Source organism: Salvia hispanica, chromosome 3 (genome assembly GCF_029641045.1).
Source record: "Salvia hispanica isolate PSC_SH4W2 chromosome 3, Shi_PSC_v1, whole genome shotgun sequence".
NCBI classification, from domain to species: domain Eukaryota; kingdom Viridiplantae; phylum Streptophyta; class Magnoliopsida; order Lamiales; family Lamiaceae; genus Salvia; species Salvia hispanica.
In genome coordinates this window covers 38,676,113-38,692,844 of record NC_142694.1, presented here as the reverse complement: position 1 = coordinate 38,692,844, position 16,732 = coordinate 38,676,113, and the positions used below count along the sequence as shown (strand labels likewise).

The 16,732-nt window shown below is 35.3% G+C and overlaps 1 long non-coding RNA gene and 1 pseudogene across 1 annotated transcript; both read right to left on the bottom strand.

Moving 5' to 3' along the window:
* Positions 1–12,282: 12,282 nt before the first annotated feature.
* On the bottom strand, positions 12,283–13,237 carry LOC125216860 (ammonium transporter 1 member 2-like; annotated as a pseudogene).
* Positions 13,238–15,368: 2,131 nt separating this feature from the next.
* LOC125216862 (uncharacterized) lies at positions 15,369–16,376 on the bottom strand. Its single transcript, XR_007175473.2, has 2 exons — positions 15,931–16,376; positions 15,369–15,850 (listed from the first exon to the last, which is right to left on the bottom strand). It is a non-coding gene; the product is annotated as an uncharacterized LOC125216862 (long non-coding RNA).
* Between the last annotated feature and the right edge of the window lie 356 nt (positions 16,377–16,732).

Genomic DNA, 16,732 nt, shown 5'->3' with positions numbered 1-16,732 from the left:
TTGAAACTGGAAGTTGACACATTTCTGTTGGACAAGTTTTTAGATAGTGGTATTTAGTGGTTAAATGAAGAGAAAATAAAATAAGTGAGACAAAGTAGGAGAAATAATAAAATAAGACAGATAGACCGTTGCTTTTTGTCACAGAAGAAAATGTCTCACTTATCGTGGTACAGTCCAAAAAGGAATACGTCTCACTTCGGGACCCGGGATGGAGGGAGCGTTGTATTACAGTAAGTAAACGTGTCTTGTCGTGCAATGCGACTTGACAATCGACACCATTTATCGACAACGTGACTCCACTATGTATATTTTTAATAACAAAAACACATGAAATAAGCAAAATTTTGAAAAGTTAATTTGATCCTTTATTTCTCATACTACTATTAAGATGGAAATTTTAAAATGCTCGTCTTCTCGGCTGCTGCTAGGCTGTAATGTGGTTGTCATTCTATGTAGATACTTGATAGGATCAATGTAGCTATTCATGTTGAAATTTGTAATAGTAGAGTCATATGAACATCTTCCGGTTTCTAGAGAAATTACCTAGGATGCAAATTTAGTGGGCAGTTTGGCTTGTCAGTAGGGATGGTCTAGAGAAAAGCAACAATGTCATTTGAATATTACTAGATTCTACGTTTAACAAACTCATTTCACTTGTATTATGTTAAAATCAATTAAAAAAGGTGGATCTCATTAGACCTGACCAAGATTTACCGAACCGGCGGTTAAAATCGAAACAGTAACCATCGGTTATGGTTCTAAACCGAAACCGTGAGAATTTACCTAATCGAAACCGTCAATTTTTAAATTGTGGTTCGGTTCAGGTTCAAATTTTTTTGAACCGAAACGATGCCGGAATCGCGAAAAACCGCCGGAAAACCATGAAACTAAGCTGAAACCGCAAAAAATCGGCGGTTCAGAACCGTGAAAAACCGCCGGTTCGGAACCGAAACCGGCGGTTTTAGAACTGGAACCGTAACCGTGAAACACACTCATGGTTCGGTTCCAGTTTGGTAATTTCCAAAATGGAACCGGCGGTTCCGGAACCGTGGTCACCTCTAGATCTCATATTTCATAAACTTTTCCAATACACTATTATTTACATTTCTTAAAATCCGTGCCCACACCAAATATGACTCCTATTGTGAGACGGAGGGAGTATAACTGTAAATGAGGAGTATCATTTCATCTTTCATGCAAACACTGCAATTAAAATTCTCGTCAGCGATTTAGGTTGGAGTTTTAAGTATCCATGTTTGTTAGTCATCTTTATTGAATTACTCCCATTTTGTTTTTATTAGGTTCGATTCAATAAAAGACATATAGTATAAATCAGTAAAGGTCACGTATAATTCGATTTTGTCGGAAATATCTATTGTGAGAAATTAAAGACAAGATAATTTTTACAATCAAATTTTAAGTTTGTGAGAAAATCAGAATTCGGCCATAGTCTATAACCAATTGCCATTTCAAAAATTGATTCTTATTTGCATTTATAAACACAGCTGCTTTACAAATTTTGTTATTATTTAAGTATTTAATTATGTAGTATTAATATTAATTATATAATTTTTGTTATTTAAATGAAATTTTACTGATTAGATATAAATAAAAAATAATTGAAAAAATAAGAAATGAAAAAATGAGAAAGGTCAATTAAATATTACTACTACTAAAATATAAATTCCATCTGTCTACTAAAATTAGTCTCATATTATCTCTCATTTACTAATCATTTTTTCTCTTTTTCTCTATATTGATCCACCTTCACGATCCAACATAGCTGATTGATGCTTTCCTTCATCAGTTCTTTGATTCCGAAGCTGTACAAATCTTGACATTGAGCCAAAATCAAGGAGAAATTATCAAGTAATTAGAACAAATAATGTCTTGCATGTATATATAAATAAGACCAAGTAAGCCAAAAATAGGAGGTATGTGGTGTTGATGGCATACATTGCCTCCCAGAGGCAGACGGAGACAGCATCGAAGCGGCCTCAGATGATGAAGGGGAGTTGGCGCCTGAGCCAACGAGTGGGACGAGGTCGGCGGCTGTGCAGCTCATGTTGTGAAGTACTCCCTCCGTCCCAGAGAAGTTGGCACACTTTCCTTTTTAGTTTGTCCCACAAAAGATGTCACATTTCCCTTTTTGGAAAAAATTCTCTCTCATATGAATATAAAAATTATATTTTCTCTCTCCATTTAACACACAAAACAAAACCTCCTAAAATCTCGTGCCATTTTCAAAGTATGTCAACTTCTCTGGGACGGAGGGAGTAAAAAGTATTGTAGTGAGAATGTATAATTGTACTCCCTCCGTCCCGGCTAAGATGACACATTGCTTAGCCGGCACGGGATTTTAAGAGTTATTGGTAAGTGTTTAATTGAAGAGAGGGAAGGTGGGTGTTAGTATTAAAGTAGAGAGATAAAGAAAGATGGATATTTTAATAGCAGTGAGAAAAAGTGGTTGAGTGTATTAATTGGAGAGAGAAAGTTACCAAAAAAGGAAATGTGTCATCTTAGTTGGGACAAACTAAAAAGGAAAACGTGTCATCTTAAGCGGGACGGAGGGAGTAGTTGTTTAAATTGTAGAAGTTGATAAATTGTTGTAGTAGTTGATGTATTTTATAGAGGTGAGAATGAATTATTGTACCCTCACTTCTTCTCTTCTCTTTTCACTTCTTATCAAGCTTTATGTCAAATTGTTCAACTACTTACAGTTGGTGTGAATGAATTATACAGGTGAGAATGAATTATTGGTCCCTTCTTTTTTTTCTTCACACTATTTTATTAAATGCACAGATTAAATCTCCGCACAATTTTATCAAATGAATGGACTTAAATCAAACATAATCCACCATAGCAGCGTCCTCGACGCTAGTGAGCATGATGTTCATTCTGTTCTCCGTTCGGACCGAGCCGGCGCAGAGCATGGCGAAGACCAAGTAAGCCGGAAATGGGAGGTATGTGGTGTCGATGGCATACGTTGTTCTAATAATTGAGTGAACAATTACATAAAGCTCTCTATGATGATTAACCAAGAATAGAGGAGAAAGAGTAGAAACTGTAGAGCGGAAGCGTACCTTGATCCATAACGAATTGAACGATGGAATTGCTTTGCAGCGGCTATGGATCTTCCAAACGATCAGAGACATTCTTTGCAATAGTCTGCCGAGAGAATACAGAGATATCGAACGTTCTTCTAACGTCTGGGGACCATAACCCTAGTTTATATTTATATAAAATATAAACCCCTTTATTTTCTATTCGGTCCCTCATCAAATAGAAAATCACTTATGGTATCTACACTTATTTCCATAACAAAAAAATACACTTAGCTCAAACTTTAATCTTTAATAGATCACTTTAATTGGACAGCTGAAAGATAGCCAGACACATTAAATTAGTCATGTGGAAGTCCAAATTTCTAACAATCTCCCACTTGGGCAATACATGACACCAAATACATGTGTACAAACTGAATGAGCGCTCAAATATGTTATCATATAGTGTATTCCCGAACAATCTTATCATCAACCATATCAACATAGGACTAAAGGGGCAGTCGCCATATTTTTTCATGATTAAACCCATTAATAATTAAATATGCAAATATAATCAACAACAGATCAATTATGGAGTGTAGTATAGAAATTTCATGCAAGGTGATCATACATGCCTATTTCCAACTGGTCCTCCCAAAGTGAGATCAAACCAAAAATAATGGACAAAACATAATACTTTATTTCTGCAGAGAATAACATGAGTTTTATAACTACATGTTCAAAACACAATATAGAGCAATAACCAAAACTACTTCCACTAAAGGAAGTATCCTTAAACAACATAACACCCATTTGGGCTACATGCCCATGAAAGACCTTGGGTGATAGTCCCTTAATGAGCGGATTTATCATCATCAAATCTGTTCCCCTATGCTCTATATGTATTTGTCAATTCCGAACTCTTTATTTAACAACAGGAAGCTCCTGTTGTTTTAGAATATAATACCGCAGAGTTATTGTCACAACATAACTTAAGTGGTCTTTCAATACCTTAACAGTATGCAGCCTAGTTACAAAATTTCACAGTCATATTCATTAACTAGATGCCACAAAAATACAAGTTACGAATTCTGTTGTCATGGCAGAAGTAGCTACAAGTTTTTGCTCAGCACTCTCCACGAAATGGCTCTACAGCCAACAGACACACGTAACCTAAAATGGATCATTTACTGTATTGGCATCTAACAAAATCAGAATCAAAAGTCCTAAAGATCTCTCCAAATGATCTGATTTTCTGTATGCGAGCATGTAATGCTTAGTTCTCTATAAATATCTCATAACCCGTTTTGCTGCTTCCTAATGATCCATATCGGGTTATTGAAATATCTGCCCAACATATAAACAATTAAAACCAAATTGGGTCTAATACACACTTGAGCACACATTAGGCTCCCAATATAGCCGAAGCATATGGAACCTTCTGCATTTTCTAAATCACAAGATTTATTTTAGGGCACTGAATGAGACTAGGTATGTCTCTCTTAATCATATGGGTATTTCTTTATTTGCAATTATGCATCTCAATACTTTAGGCACCTTTTCACTATATCCCTTTTGTGACATTTGAAAATTATTTCTTTCGATTCCAAATACAAAAGAGGTTTCCCCAAGATCTTTCATCTCAAATTTCTTCGAGAGAAAATTCTTGGTGTTAGTGCAACATATCCTTATTGAAAATTATTTCTTTCGATTCCAAATATAAAAGAAGATGCATTTGCTCCCACTGAACTTGTGATACACACAACCATCAATAGCATTCTTTCTGAATCCAAATGAAAGAATTACTTCATAAAATTTGTGGTACCATTGACGAGAGTCTTAATTGAGGTTGTTGAGATTGACTTTAAATACTATCATCCGCATGAGATTGAATGTTTACAACAATATCATCTTGAGGTTCTTAATATGCTTCGTCTTCAATGATAGTAATTGGTACCTGATCATTGTCAGAAGCAGTAGTAGGTGTCTATACAGACTCCTCCTCAAAAGTAATGTTCCTTAACACATTCTTCCTCCCAAACTCAGCATCCTCAAATATTAGTTCCTTTTGTGGGATCATAAAATTTAAAAAACCCCTAAATTTTTCTGGAAGACCAAAGTGAGAATATATGCTACAGTCTTTAATGCCTCTCCTTAAAGTGAATGTGACAAGGAAGAATGATAAATCATACTCCTTCACATATCTTTAAGAGTTTTATTTCGTCTTTTAGCTACACCACTCATGCTAGGCGATCCCGGCATGGTGTACAAAACGACGATCCCAACCTCTTCCAAATAGAAGGCAGAATGTCTTTGACATTGTTCACCTGAGCAGTCTTTTCTGTCGTAGTTTCGCCACCACGATCAGATTTGACTTTCTTAATGCCTTTGTTGAGTTGGAGCTCAACATCAGCCCTGAATGTTTTGAACTTGTCTAAAGCCTCAGACTTTTAATAGATTAAATAGGAGTGCCCAAAACAAGAATATTCAATTGTGAATGATATAAAATATTGTTGATCATTCCAAGAAACCGAAGTGAATGAACCACAAATATCCGTATTATCAATTCTAAAATGTATAGCTCTATTGGCACCTAATTTCTTAAGTTTGGTCTGCTTTCCTTCGATACATTAAACACACAAATCAAGTTCTGAAGATAAGTGTATTCAATATAACATATGACACAAGTCTCACAATCCTTTATTTTGAGATATAACCAAAACAATAGTGTCATAAATTAACCAAATTCTAGTTATTTAATTTGCTTAGTCCCTTTTGATTCAACATGTAAAGCTTCTGAATATGAAGTAACATAATTGAGCATACAAAGATTGTTATATGCACTTAAGGAAACAGTGCCCACAATACTAGAATTATTTGAAGGAAGAACTTTACTATTTCTGAATGAACAAGAGAAACCAAATTTGTCCAAAACAGAAATAGAAACCAAATTTTGTCTAAAAGACCGTACAATAAAGTATCCTTCAAAGACAGAATAATTCCAGTCTTTAATAACAATCTACAATGCCCAATAGTCTCTACTTCCACCGATTTGTCATGTCCCACATAGATGTATCTTTCACCATCAATTGACTTTCGGTAGCTCAGACAACCTTGCACTGATAACCTTATGTGAGTAGTAGCACCAGAATCTGCCCACTAAATATCATTAGGGACTAAATCCAAATTAACTTTAGAATAGACCAAAATAAGAATTGTAACTTCCTTTGCACACCATGCGTGATATTTACAATTCTTCTTTTTATATCCATGTTTACCACAAAAGAAACAACTATCATTATCTTTATGTTGTTTCTTTTGTGATGAACCCTTATCCATAGTAGCATTCTCAATACACTCTCTTAATGTCCTTTTACTTTATTTCTTGAGATACTGACCAGATGTGCAACACCAAATGCACAAGCAAGTCTTTAAAATTCAAGCTTTAGTGAAGCAAAGTGAGACATTTGCATAATGTGTTCCCTTATGTTGCCCTTGCCCTTATACTTTATTGAGATCAAGCATGCTTGTCTCAGCCTTAATGTTTTTCGCAAAACGTATCTTAAGTTTGGCAAGGTATTCACTGGCCTTAGTGTTAGAGTTTGTATACTAGAAATCACGTTTCGAGTGATTGAATATTGTAAAACTCTTATTTTATTTTCCAATAAATAAAACAGATTATTTTTGTCATAATGTTGTTATGTTTTACATTTAATGGATGTTAATGCATGTTTAAATGTATAAGTTAACTTAACAAAGTCTAAGTCTTTGTTTTAGTAGACCGGTTGTGGGCGTCGTCTACTTTAAGGTAACACGGTCAGTTCTAAACAAAGAAAAAGATAAATTTCACAACCTAGATGGAATTTGACTATCCATCGAGAAAGGTTGCAATGTCAGTCCGCATATTTCTAAGCCTTACTGAAATAAGATGACATTGGTGTGGTATAGCACTGAACGGATCTAACAGCAAGACTTGTCCTTGGGCTATCTACTGAAATGCGAGGTCTTGATAATATTTGTTTCTTAATCAATGTAGGTTAGCATTGAGCATACGGTATTGATTATGCACTACTTTGACTTATCAAATGGTGCGGGTTTTTCGTAACCCAATTATCCTGATATATTGGGTAGTGGTGATCAATATCTAGCGGTGCTAGGATTGCTATTACATTGAATCGTGCACGAAGAGAGTCTCGTTTGATAATGTCCTCAAGAGGAGCGCGAAACAAGGTTTTATTATTCGGAACCTAGCTAGTTGGAGTTTGATTACTCTATGAATAATAAATAAGTGTTTAATGCTAAGTCCACTCTTGGAATTAATAAGAAGTTAATTAATTAAGTCAATAGAAGACATTAATTAATTAATGGACATTTTAATCTTAAGCGCGGGAAATGAAAGTTAAACGGAAACCCGGATTACTTGTAATTTCGGATTTGGATGGGGAGAGTTCAATATTACTTCTGTAGTGGCTGCTCGTAATATTCCAATTATAACTTATATTAAATTGTGGGTTCAATTTAATTAGTAAAAAGTAAATTGGAAGAGAGAGTCCGGAGAGCTTGGCTAGACTGATTCGTTATCATAAGGGGATTTTTACAGATCCGATAGAGTCTCCAAAACCTTCCATAGATCCCTGTCTGGGCCCAAAAGGAACTTAATATAAATAGGAGAATAAAGGAGACAGAAATAACACAATTTTCATTATTGTATTTTTCGAAATTTTCGGCCCCAAGCTGAAGAGAATTTCGAATTCCTCTCCTATTCCCAAAAGGATTTCTTCTGTCTTCTTTATTTAAGTCCTAGTATTATAGTAAGATCAGCCCACACTGATATTGGGATACAGTTCGGGAACCAGAGAGAAGATTTGTGGTCTAGTACTCAAAGCATCACGTGGAGAAGAAGCTAGCCATCTTCAATTCTTTGGAGAATTAATTAGGTATTTTTCTGCTCCGTAGCAAAGCATGTTTTAGGTTTCAATATTCTTAAAGCATGGTTAATTCAAGTTATGAGCATGATACATGTGATAATTATGCGAATAGATTTTGTCTAAATAATCTGCTAAATAGATCTGATTATTAAGTGATTGATTTATGAGAGCGCTTCCGCTGCCAGCACCTTCACTTAGTAATATACTTAGATGCAGTGCCTCAAAAGGCTTCTAGGCTGCTACACCTAATGATCAGTAGACTTACACGATTCGAGTATTCCCACTTCTCGTAGTTTCTCCTTTGATAAGAAGTACTATCGTCTGTAGGAGAAGTAGGTTGCTCAATCCTTAGTGCGTAATCCAGATCCATGCAACCCAGAGCAATCAAAATATAATATTTGCGATCCTTAAAATTTGACCCATTCAACACTGACATATTGTTCATGTTTGAAGAAACTACAGAAGTAGACATCATAATTGAATAGAGAACAAAACCAAATAAATTGCTATGCTCACATCATAAAATTCAAGTAAAATGGTAACATCTCGAGGTACCAGCACAACATTCATATCAAGTCTTTGGACAGTAATATGAACTTGCAAGTGGCAACCTCTTTGTAGTGATCAAACACTGACAATAAGATCATGTCAAGTAATGTCCACCTTTGGGCATCACAATTACTTACACAAAAACTGGATAATTGTCACCTATTTATCACCACAGGTATGAGTGTATCTCGTGCCAAATAATAATCTTCCTTTGGGCCGACTAATATCCGCATTAAAATTCACACACACTTCACCGTCCTAATATTCACAATAAAGAAGTCTAGACAAGAGAGGTTACTTTGGCAACGTCATGTTTCGACTAATCTATTTTGAATATTAGTAAGACATCATGAGGTTCCAAGCACAATATCCACATCATGTCTTTGACAGTAATGTGAACTTGCAAGTGGTAACCTCCTTATAGTGATCAAACACTGACAATAAAATCATGTCAAATAGTTTCCACCTTTGGGCATCACACTACTTGCACGAAAACTGAATAATTGTCACGTATTTATCACCAAAGGTATGAGTGTATCTCGTGCCAAATAATAATCTTCCTTTGGGCCGACTAATATTCGCATTAAAATACACACATCAATAAAGGAACATGAGATAGCACCAAAATTATTGAATTTAAAATTTTAAAACCGAATATAAACGCTTGTAAGCAAGTCATTGTTAACTTTCTGAAATATAGTGGCTAGCCAACGAGGCATTTTTGGGTTTGCATACCTTGCAAACTCAGTAAGTCGTTAAATCCTTACGGCCAGCACAATAGCTCCCCAGCAAATCGCAATTTGCTGACTTCTAATGGGATTCCATACAATTTTTCTCAAATTCGATTTTCCCACAAAAATCGACAAAAAACTGAATTTTGATGTTCCCAGGATCGTAACCAACGAACACAACATCCAGAAACAACATCAAAACAATCAAATAATCCACAAAACACGAATCCTAAATTTTATGGATTCACAACAAAAGCAGGAGCGAAAATCCAAATATTTCTTTTCATATGTAAAAGAAAATCATGCTAAACACTCAATTCACCATGTGTATATGTATACCTACTTATCTCACGCACGTAAACATAAAATATATTTCTCAAATCATTTTCGGCGCACACAATATAATCAAGAATTGATAAAACAATTCATCATCAAAACCATACGCACATAAAACCATGAGAATTCAATTCACGAATTAAACTAATCTCCCAGGGATTCTTTATAATCACTCTTAGTTCAAACAAAATTTGACAAAAACGAAACCGAGACAACCATGAATTCTATAAACATCAAACAAAATAAGCTTCGATTTGCGTGTAGAACCAATTTTTAAGATTCCCAAAATATACCAAATGTTGATGAGATATAGCATATAAGATTCATGGGTTTGTATTTCCAAATCAATGCAATTAACGACGAAAGCATAATACATCAACTACAATATATACATTAATATGGAATCCACCACATCAATTCATCAATCTGTATATACACAAATCAATTCCCGTGAATTCACAATAACCAAACCGAGTGGCGGCGGCCTATTTGCTTAGTGACACACATATAATAAACAATTATCATACCATTAATCCTCAATAAATAATGGAATTGGACTGTGCAAACAAGAACTCGGAAACAATTCTTACAATTACAGTAGTCAAGCGAATTCATTATATATCACATATTCGCGCAATCCTTAATCAAGAAAAGCAAAACACCAAAGTAACCGAACAAATCCATAAAATATAAATCCTAATTTTTATGGATTTACAAAGCAAAAAATTAAAACCTAATTTTCTTTTTCCCAATTCTCATAGAATCATCAATAGAGTGGCTCTGATACCACTTGTTGTAATAATTGAGTGAACAATTACATAAAGCTCTCTATGATGATTAACCAAGAATAGCGGAGAAAGAGTAGAAACTGTAGAGCGGAAGCGTACCTTGATCCATAACGAATTGAACGATGGAATTGCTTTGCAACGGCTATGGATCTTCCAAACGATCAGAGACATTCTTTGCAATAGTCTGCCGAGAGAATACAGAGATATCGAATGTTCTTCTGACGTCCGGGGACCATAACCCTAGTTTATATTTATATAAAATATAAACCCCTTTATTTTCTATTCGGTCCCTCATCAAATAGAAAATCACTTTATGGTATCTACACTTATTTCTATCACAAATAAATACACTTTAGCCCAAACTTTAATCTTTAATAGATCACTTTAATTGGACAACTGAAAGATAGCCATACACATTAAATTAGTCATGTGGAAGCCCAAATTTCTAACATACGTTGCCTCGAGAGGTAGGCTGATACGAGCATCGAAGCGGCCACAGATGATGAGGCATTGGCGCCTAAGGAATTTATAGTCTCATTTTCACTCGGCATGGATTTTAAGAAAATGTTTAACTTTGTTAAGAAAAAAAGAAAATTGAGTTAGTGGAATATGGACCCTACTTTTATATATTGATTTTGATTTTATAATAGAATACGATCGTAAGTTATTTAGGTGAATGGTGGAGGTCATTTACTTAGAAAGGTAAATGAGATAAATGAGACTTTAAATTGCAGACATTCCAAAATAACAAAATGAGATATTTTTTCACGTGTCAAGTTTTCCACTATATATACATAGAGCCAAAATCAAGATACATATCAAGAACATAATTAGAACAAATAATGTACTGCATGAATATCAGTATAAACCATCCTTGAGAAGCCATATATATCTTACCAATTGAAGCATGAGACAGGCGGCCGAGAGGAGACATCCATGGCGCGAGACGGTGAAATCGTCGTCTGAGGAGAGGTGGCAGAGGATAGCTCTCTTGACCTTGATGCAAATTATATCTAATTTTCCAAACTTGTTAAAAATGTGTAGTAAATATGTTTCTCGTAATTGTTTCAAACACTTGAATATGTTTATAATTTTGTATTTGAAGGTGAATGCTTTGGATGGAAGAAGCAATATGGCTATTTGTTGACTCATTGGAATCCCTTATTCCTTAAGGTGAATACCTTCTCGTACTAACAGATTCCTTAACAACTGAATTAATTCCTTCTTCTTTTTCCTCAGTCAATGTTTTGTCGAATTAATTCCTAAGTCATTTCTTTGTCGGTTATTGAAGGCTCTCTTGCACTCTTCTGCCCGAATGTAAACAGCTTCTGGCTTTCTTCCCAACTGAATTAATTCCTTCTTCATATTCTTCAAATTTTTTAGAGATTGTGGATGTAAATCTGCAATTGCTCTGAATGATATAGATGGCTAATTAGGAGAGTACCATTTTATGTGTATCTTATTTAAAGTTAACATCGAAAAGATAATCTTTTACTACAGTATAGTATAGTATATATATTAGTACTTTGTACAGTTAGGAGAGTACCATTTTCTTCATTTTATAATTTCAGCAGTGGCTTATTCAAGTTTTCTGTTCTATTCTGAAACCATATAAATTACTACAAATGAAAAAAAAAAATCGAGATATAACTAAAATGTATGAAATATTAGATATAATTTGCATGAAGGTCAAAACAAGATATAACAATAATTTATTTTACATGTAAGGTTTTTATTATTTTTAAGAGCAATGTCTGAAAAATTTATTGGCACAAATACAAACAATAGTCATTACGTACATGATCTCTTTAAACAATGGAATTATATGCTGAAATTTTGGTAGAAATATCTACAATCGCACGATGTCGAATGCAGATTGCAGTTATTCTATATTAATGTTCAAATATTCACCAATCTTCTAACACTCTTTTTATTCATAACTTGAATAAATGCATGTCTATACAATTTTGTACTAATATTCAGATTCTCCGCTATATTTATCTCCCAACAATTTTCTTCCCTATTCTTGATATACACAAAATTTTATTCTAATCAAACCATGATGGTTGGTTACATCCATTACGGTGGTCATTTCGTCGTCGGATGAAATCCTCAGCAACTTCAACTTGTGGAGCGCCAAGAACAGCGGTGCCATTGTGACTGAGACCACCACCCATGAGCAGGCCGTAAGGCCTATTTGGCATTCCCGGATAAACCTCGTTGACATAGGCCCTGTTGGCAAATAGCCCAGTGAAAAGCAACCCTCAAGCGCCACAACCTCGTTGACATAAGCCTTGTTGGCAAATAGAGTACCCTGAGATGCCACAAAACCGCATATAATTGCAGCCCATGGCTCAACCACAGAGCACCCTGAGGTGATTGCGACAATCCGTCCCAACAACCCATGGCACACGTCAATCACATTCCAATGCCCCTCCAAGAGCCTCTTCGCAAATAGGGTGGTCAAGGCAGCCGTGCTTTTTGCCAATGTGGTCGTGACAGATGTCTTGCCTATCGCACTCCACTGGCTGTTGGAGGGCCCACTAAAGGCAAAGAGGTAGTAGCTTATTCCTCCGGCAGTGGCGTCGAGCATGATGTACTTGGTTCGGCCCGAGCTGGCGCCAGAACCAAAGAGTAAGAGGAGATCGGCGGCTGTGGAGGTCATGGATCAGTCATGTTGGGAAATAGTAAAATATTTTGGAGTGAATGAATAATTGTAGTAGTTGATGTATTTTATAGATAAATAAGAAATGAGTTATTGCATTTGAAATTTATAGAGATTTTGAGAAGCTTATGTTAGGCATCATGACAATTAGAAGAATACGAATAAGAATTAATTCCAGTTGTGAAGGAATCAACCTGAAAACGAACTTACATTTTTGAGCAAAGACGAAAGCAAGAAGCTCTTTACACTCTGGCAGAAATGCTCAAGAGAGCCTTCAATAAGTGACAGAAAAATGCCTCATAAATATGAAGAAGGAATTGATTCAGTTGTGAAGGAAGAGAAGAGAATCCAATGAGTGTTCAAAATGGCCTCCTTGATTCTTCCATACAAAGCATTCACCTTCTTTGCCCTTGCCCCTGCTTTAAATACTACTCCTACATCGTAATAAATACTCTCTCCGTCCCCTATTAGGAGTCATTCTTTGACCGGGCACGGATTTTAAGAAATGCAAAGAAAAGTTGGTTGAAAAAAAGTGGAATGTGGGACTCATTTTTTTATATTGATTTTATAATAAAATGTGAGTGAATTGAGTTAGTGGAATGTGGGACCTACTTACTATTTATGGTAAAAATGAAGTGTGACTCTTAATTGGGGACGGACCGAAATGGAAAAGTGTGACTCTTAATGGGGGACGGATGGAGTAGTTAAATGTTTAGAACAAGAGATATTGACACCTAATATCATGGAACTTTCAAAAAGTTGGATTTTTCCCACGAACTTTGAAATTGACAAATGATATCACGAACTTTACCCGGAGTTTGTTATTTTCTAACAGTGAAAAAATTCCGATTATATTAATAGATTGAAAAACAAATTTGGAGGGTGTGTTTCAAGAAAAACTATTCTCTAAGATTAAAAATCTTGAAACTCTCGAAGTTATTGTCAAGAAATTATGAAAAAAATCTGTATCATGATATTATTTGCCGGAATTTTTCCATTGATGGTGAAAAATAACAAATTTAGGATAAAGTTGGTAATATTATTTGTTAATTTCAAAGTTCGTGAAAAAAACTAACTTTTTAAAAGTTCCATATATTAAGTGCCGATATCCCTTAAAACAATTAGGAGAAATACAAATTAGAATTAATTTCCATGGAGGAGTATGATCAAACACTCACATTTGCTTTTTCTTTTACACCACTAGGCTATGTTTTTCTCTTTTCACCACTTACTCTTCTTTCTTTGACACCACTAAACTTTTTTTTTCTCTTTTATCGTACACCAGCACCCCTCACTCTTTATTATTCTACACCACTAACTATCCTTCACCCTCACTTCACCTCTCTTCTCTTTAGGATAACCTAGTCAGGTACGATGATGCATTATTACAGAATCTTTTCACGAGCAAATGTTGGGTGGATCACACGTCATACCTATGCAAATACAAACACCACTACTACTACTACTGCATTTTACTCCCTCCGTCCCATTCCCATCGCCTTAGTCTCACAAGTTTTGATTTACAATTAACAAAATAAAATAAAAGGAATATAAAAATAAAAAGTAATTACAGGTGGTCGAGTTTGCCGAAGCATATATATATAAGCTCTTTTTAATGTGTTTGTGTTAAAATGACAACACCTCTTAAAGTGATACTGTGACACCACGTATCCAGCAATATTATAAACGCTACACAACAATAGTATAAACGCTAGACAACAATCTATAGCGTATTGGATATTGTTGGCCGAGAGAAAATTGTTGTAAATTATTGTCTATTGTATTAGATATTGCTGTCTTGGATATTGTTGGCCGAAAAAAAATTGTTGTAAATTGTTTTCTATTGTATTGGATATTGCTGGCCGAGAAAATTTACCCTTGAGCATTTTTTATGATTGTCACATGACAGTTGATTATTTGTCTACGTGTACAAATGATTGGCTAAAAATGGTGATATGATGTTATTTTAAGAGGGGTTATCATTTTAACGCACTCCTTTTTAATCTTTAAAAGTTTACATAACTTCGTTCAGAAAAATATACACTCTTTCTTTCTAGTCCATCTTATAAGAATATATATTTTTTGATTTTAGAAACTATTTTTTCTCCAATAAGATGATACTCTTTCTCCACTAATAAAACTGTAAGTAGTTTATTTTAGGGATGACTAAATGGTAAACTAGTTTATTTTTTTTATAAAGGAAGGTGTATTATTTTATGATCGAAGGTATGTATACTTTTAAAGATTAATATATTCAAGATATATAGAATAGTTTGGGTCGGAATAAGGTGAATCGGGGTCATATACTATAGTTGTTAATCGCTCTATTAATTAAATAACTTTAATTTACTGTCCAAACCATCGTTACATAGAGAGATTATTAAATAATGGAAATGTGGTGGTAGTATTGCTACAGCCTACATAGCATCGTCACTAGAATATTTCAAGTTGAGTAAACTATTTCATCTGTGGCCGCTTTGACACCGTCTCAGCCAGCCTTTCAGTGGCAACTTATGCCATCGGCGCCACATTCCTCCTATTTTCAGCATACACTGTCTTCGTCCTGCTCTAGCTGCGTCGGCTCCCAGTCAAAACGAACAACACAATGAAAAACATCATGCTGACTAGCATTCTCGACGCCGCTGCCGGCGCCATTAGCTACGTACTACCTCTTTGCTTTTTGTGGGGCCTCCAATGGTTTCATCGGAAACCACTTTTTCGCCTCAACGATTTCCCCTTTGCCGCCGCGGATTACAGCTTCTTCTTGTGTCAATGGGCTTTTGCCATTGCTGTTGCTGGCAAATATTTTCTAAAACCACCAACTCAACATTAAAAAATTCCCCTAAAAGTTAAAAAAAAAATAAAGGAGAAAACGCGATAAATACTTACCCGCAACAGCATTGGCGAAAGGCCATTGATACTAGAAGGAGCTGTAATCCGCGGCGGGAGAGGGGAAATTGCTGAGAGCGAAGAAATGTTTCCCTAATAAACCGCTGAAGGGCCCACCAAAGGCGAAGAGGTAGTAACTTATGCAACCGACAATGGCGTTGGGAACGCTAGTGATCAGCAAGATTTTCATCGTGTGCTTGGTTTGGACCAAGTTGGCGCATGGCGAAGACCATGTAGGCCGAAAAGAGGAGGTATGTGGGTTCGGTGGCATACGTTGCCTCTGAGAGGCGGGCGGGCGGCCGCAGATGAAGGAGGCTGTTCAGCTCATGGGATCCGTTATGTTAGGAAATAAAATGTTTTGGAGTGAGAATGAATTATTGCAAGTTGGTACTTTATAGAGAAATGAAGTTTTGATATTCTCCTTCACCCTCACTTCTACTCTTCTTATTATTACAGAATCTTATCACGAGCAAATGTTGGATGGATCACACGTCATACTAATAATATATTGTAGCTATGCAAATACAAACAATAGTCGTTATACTCATACACGATTTTTTTTTGTAAGATATTATTTACATACATGATTTTACACATTTGGTATAATTCGTGTAAGCCGGAAGCGTTTGAAGAAATAATCTACAAGTCACAATTCTTTGTGATTTTTCATTTTTTTTTTCATGAACTAAGAAAGTAGCATTCAAAGTCATGAATTCATTCAGACTATGTAATGTGAATCTTCTAGATTGAAGACTCATGAATTTGCCCCGGACTTATTCTTGTAAATAAACCCAACAAATAA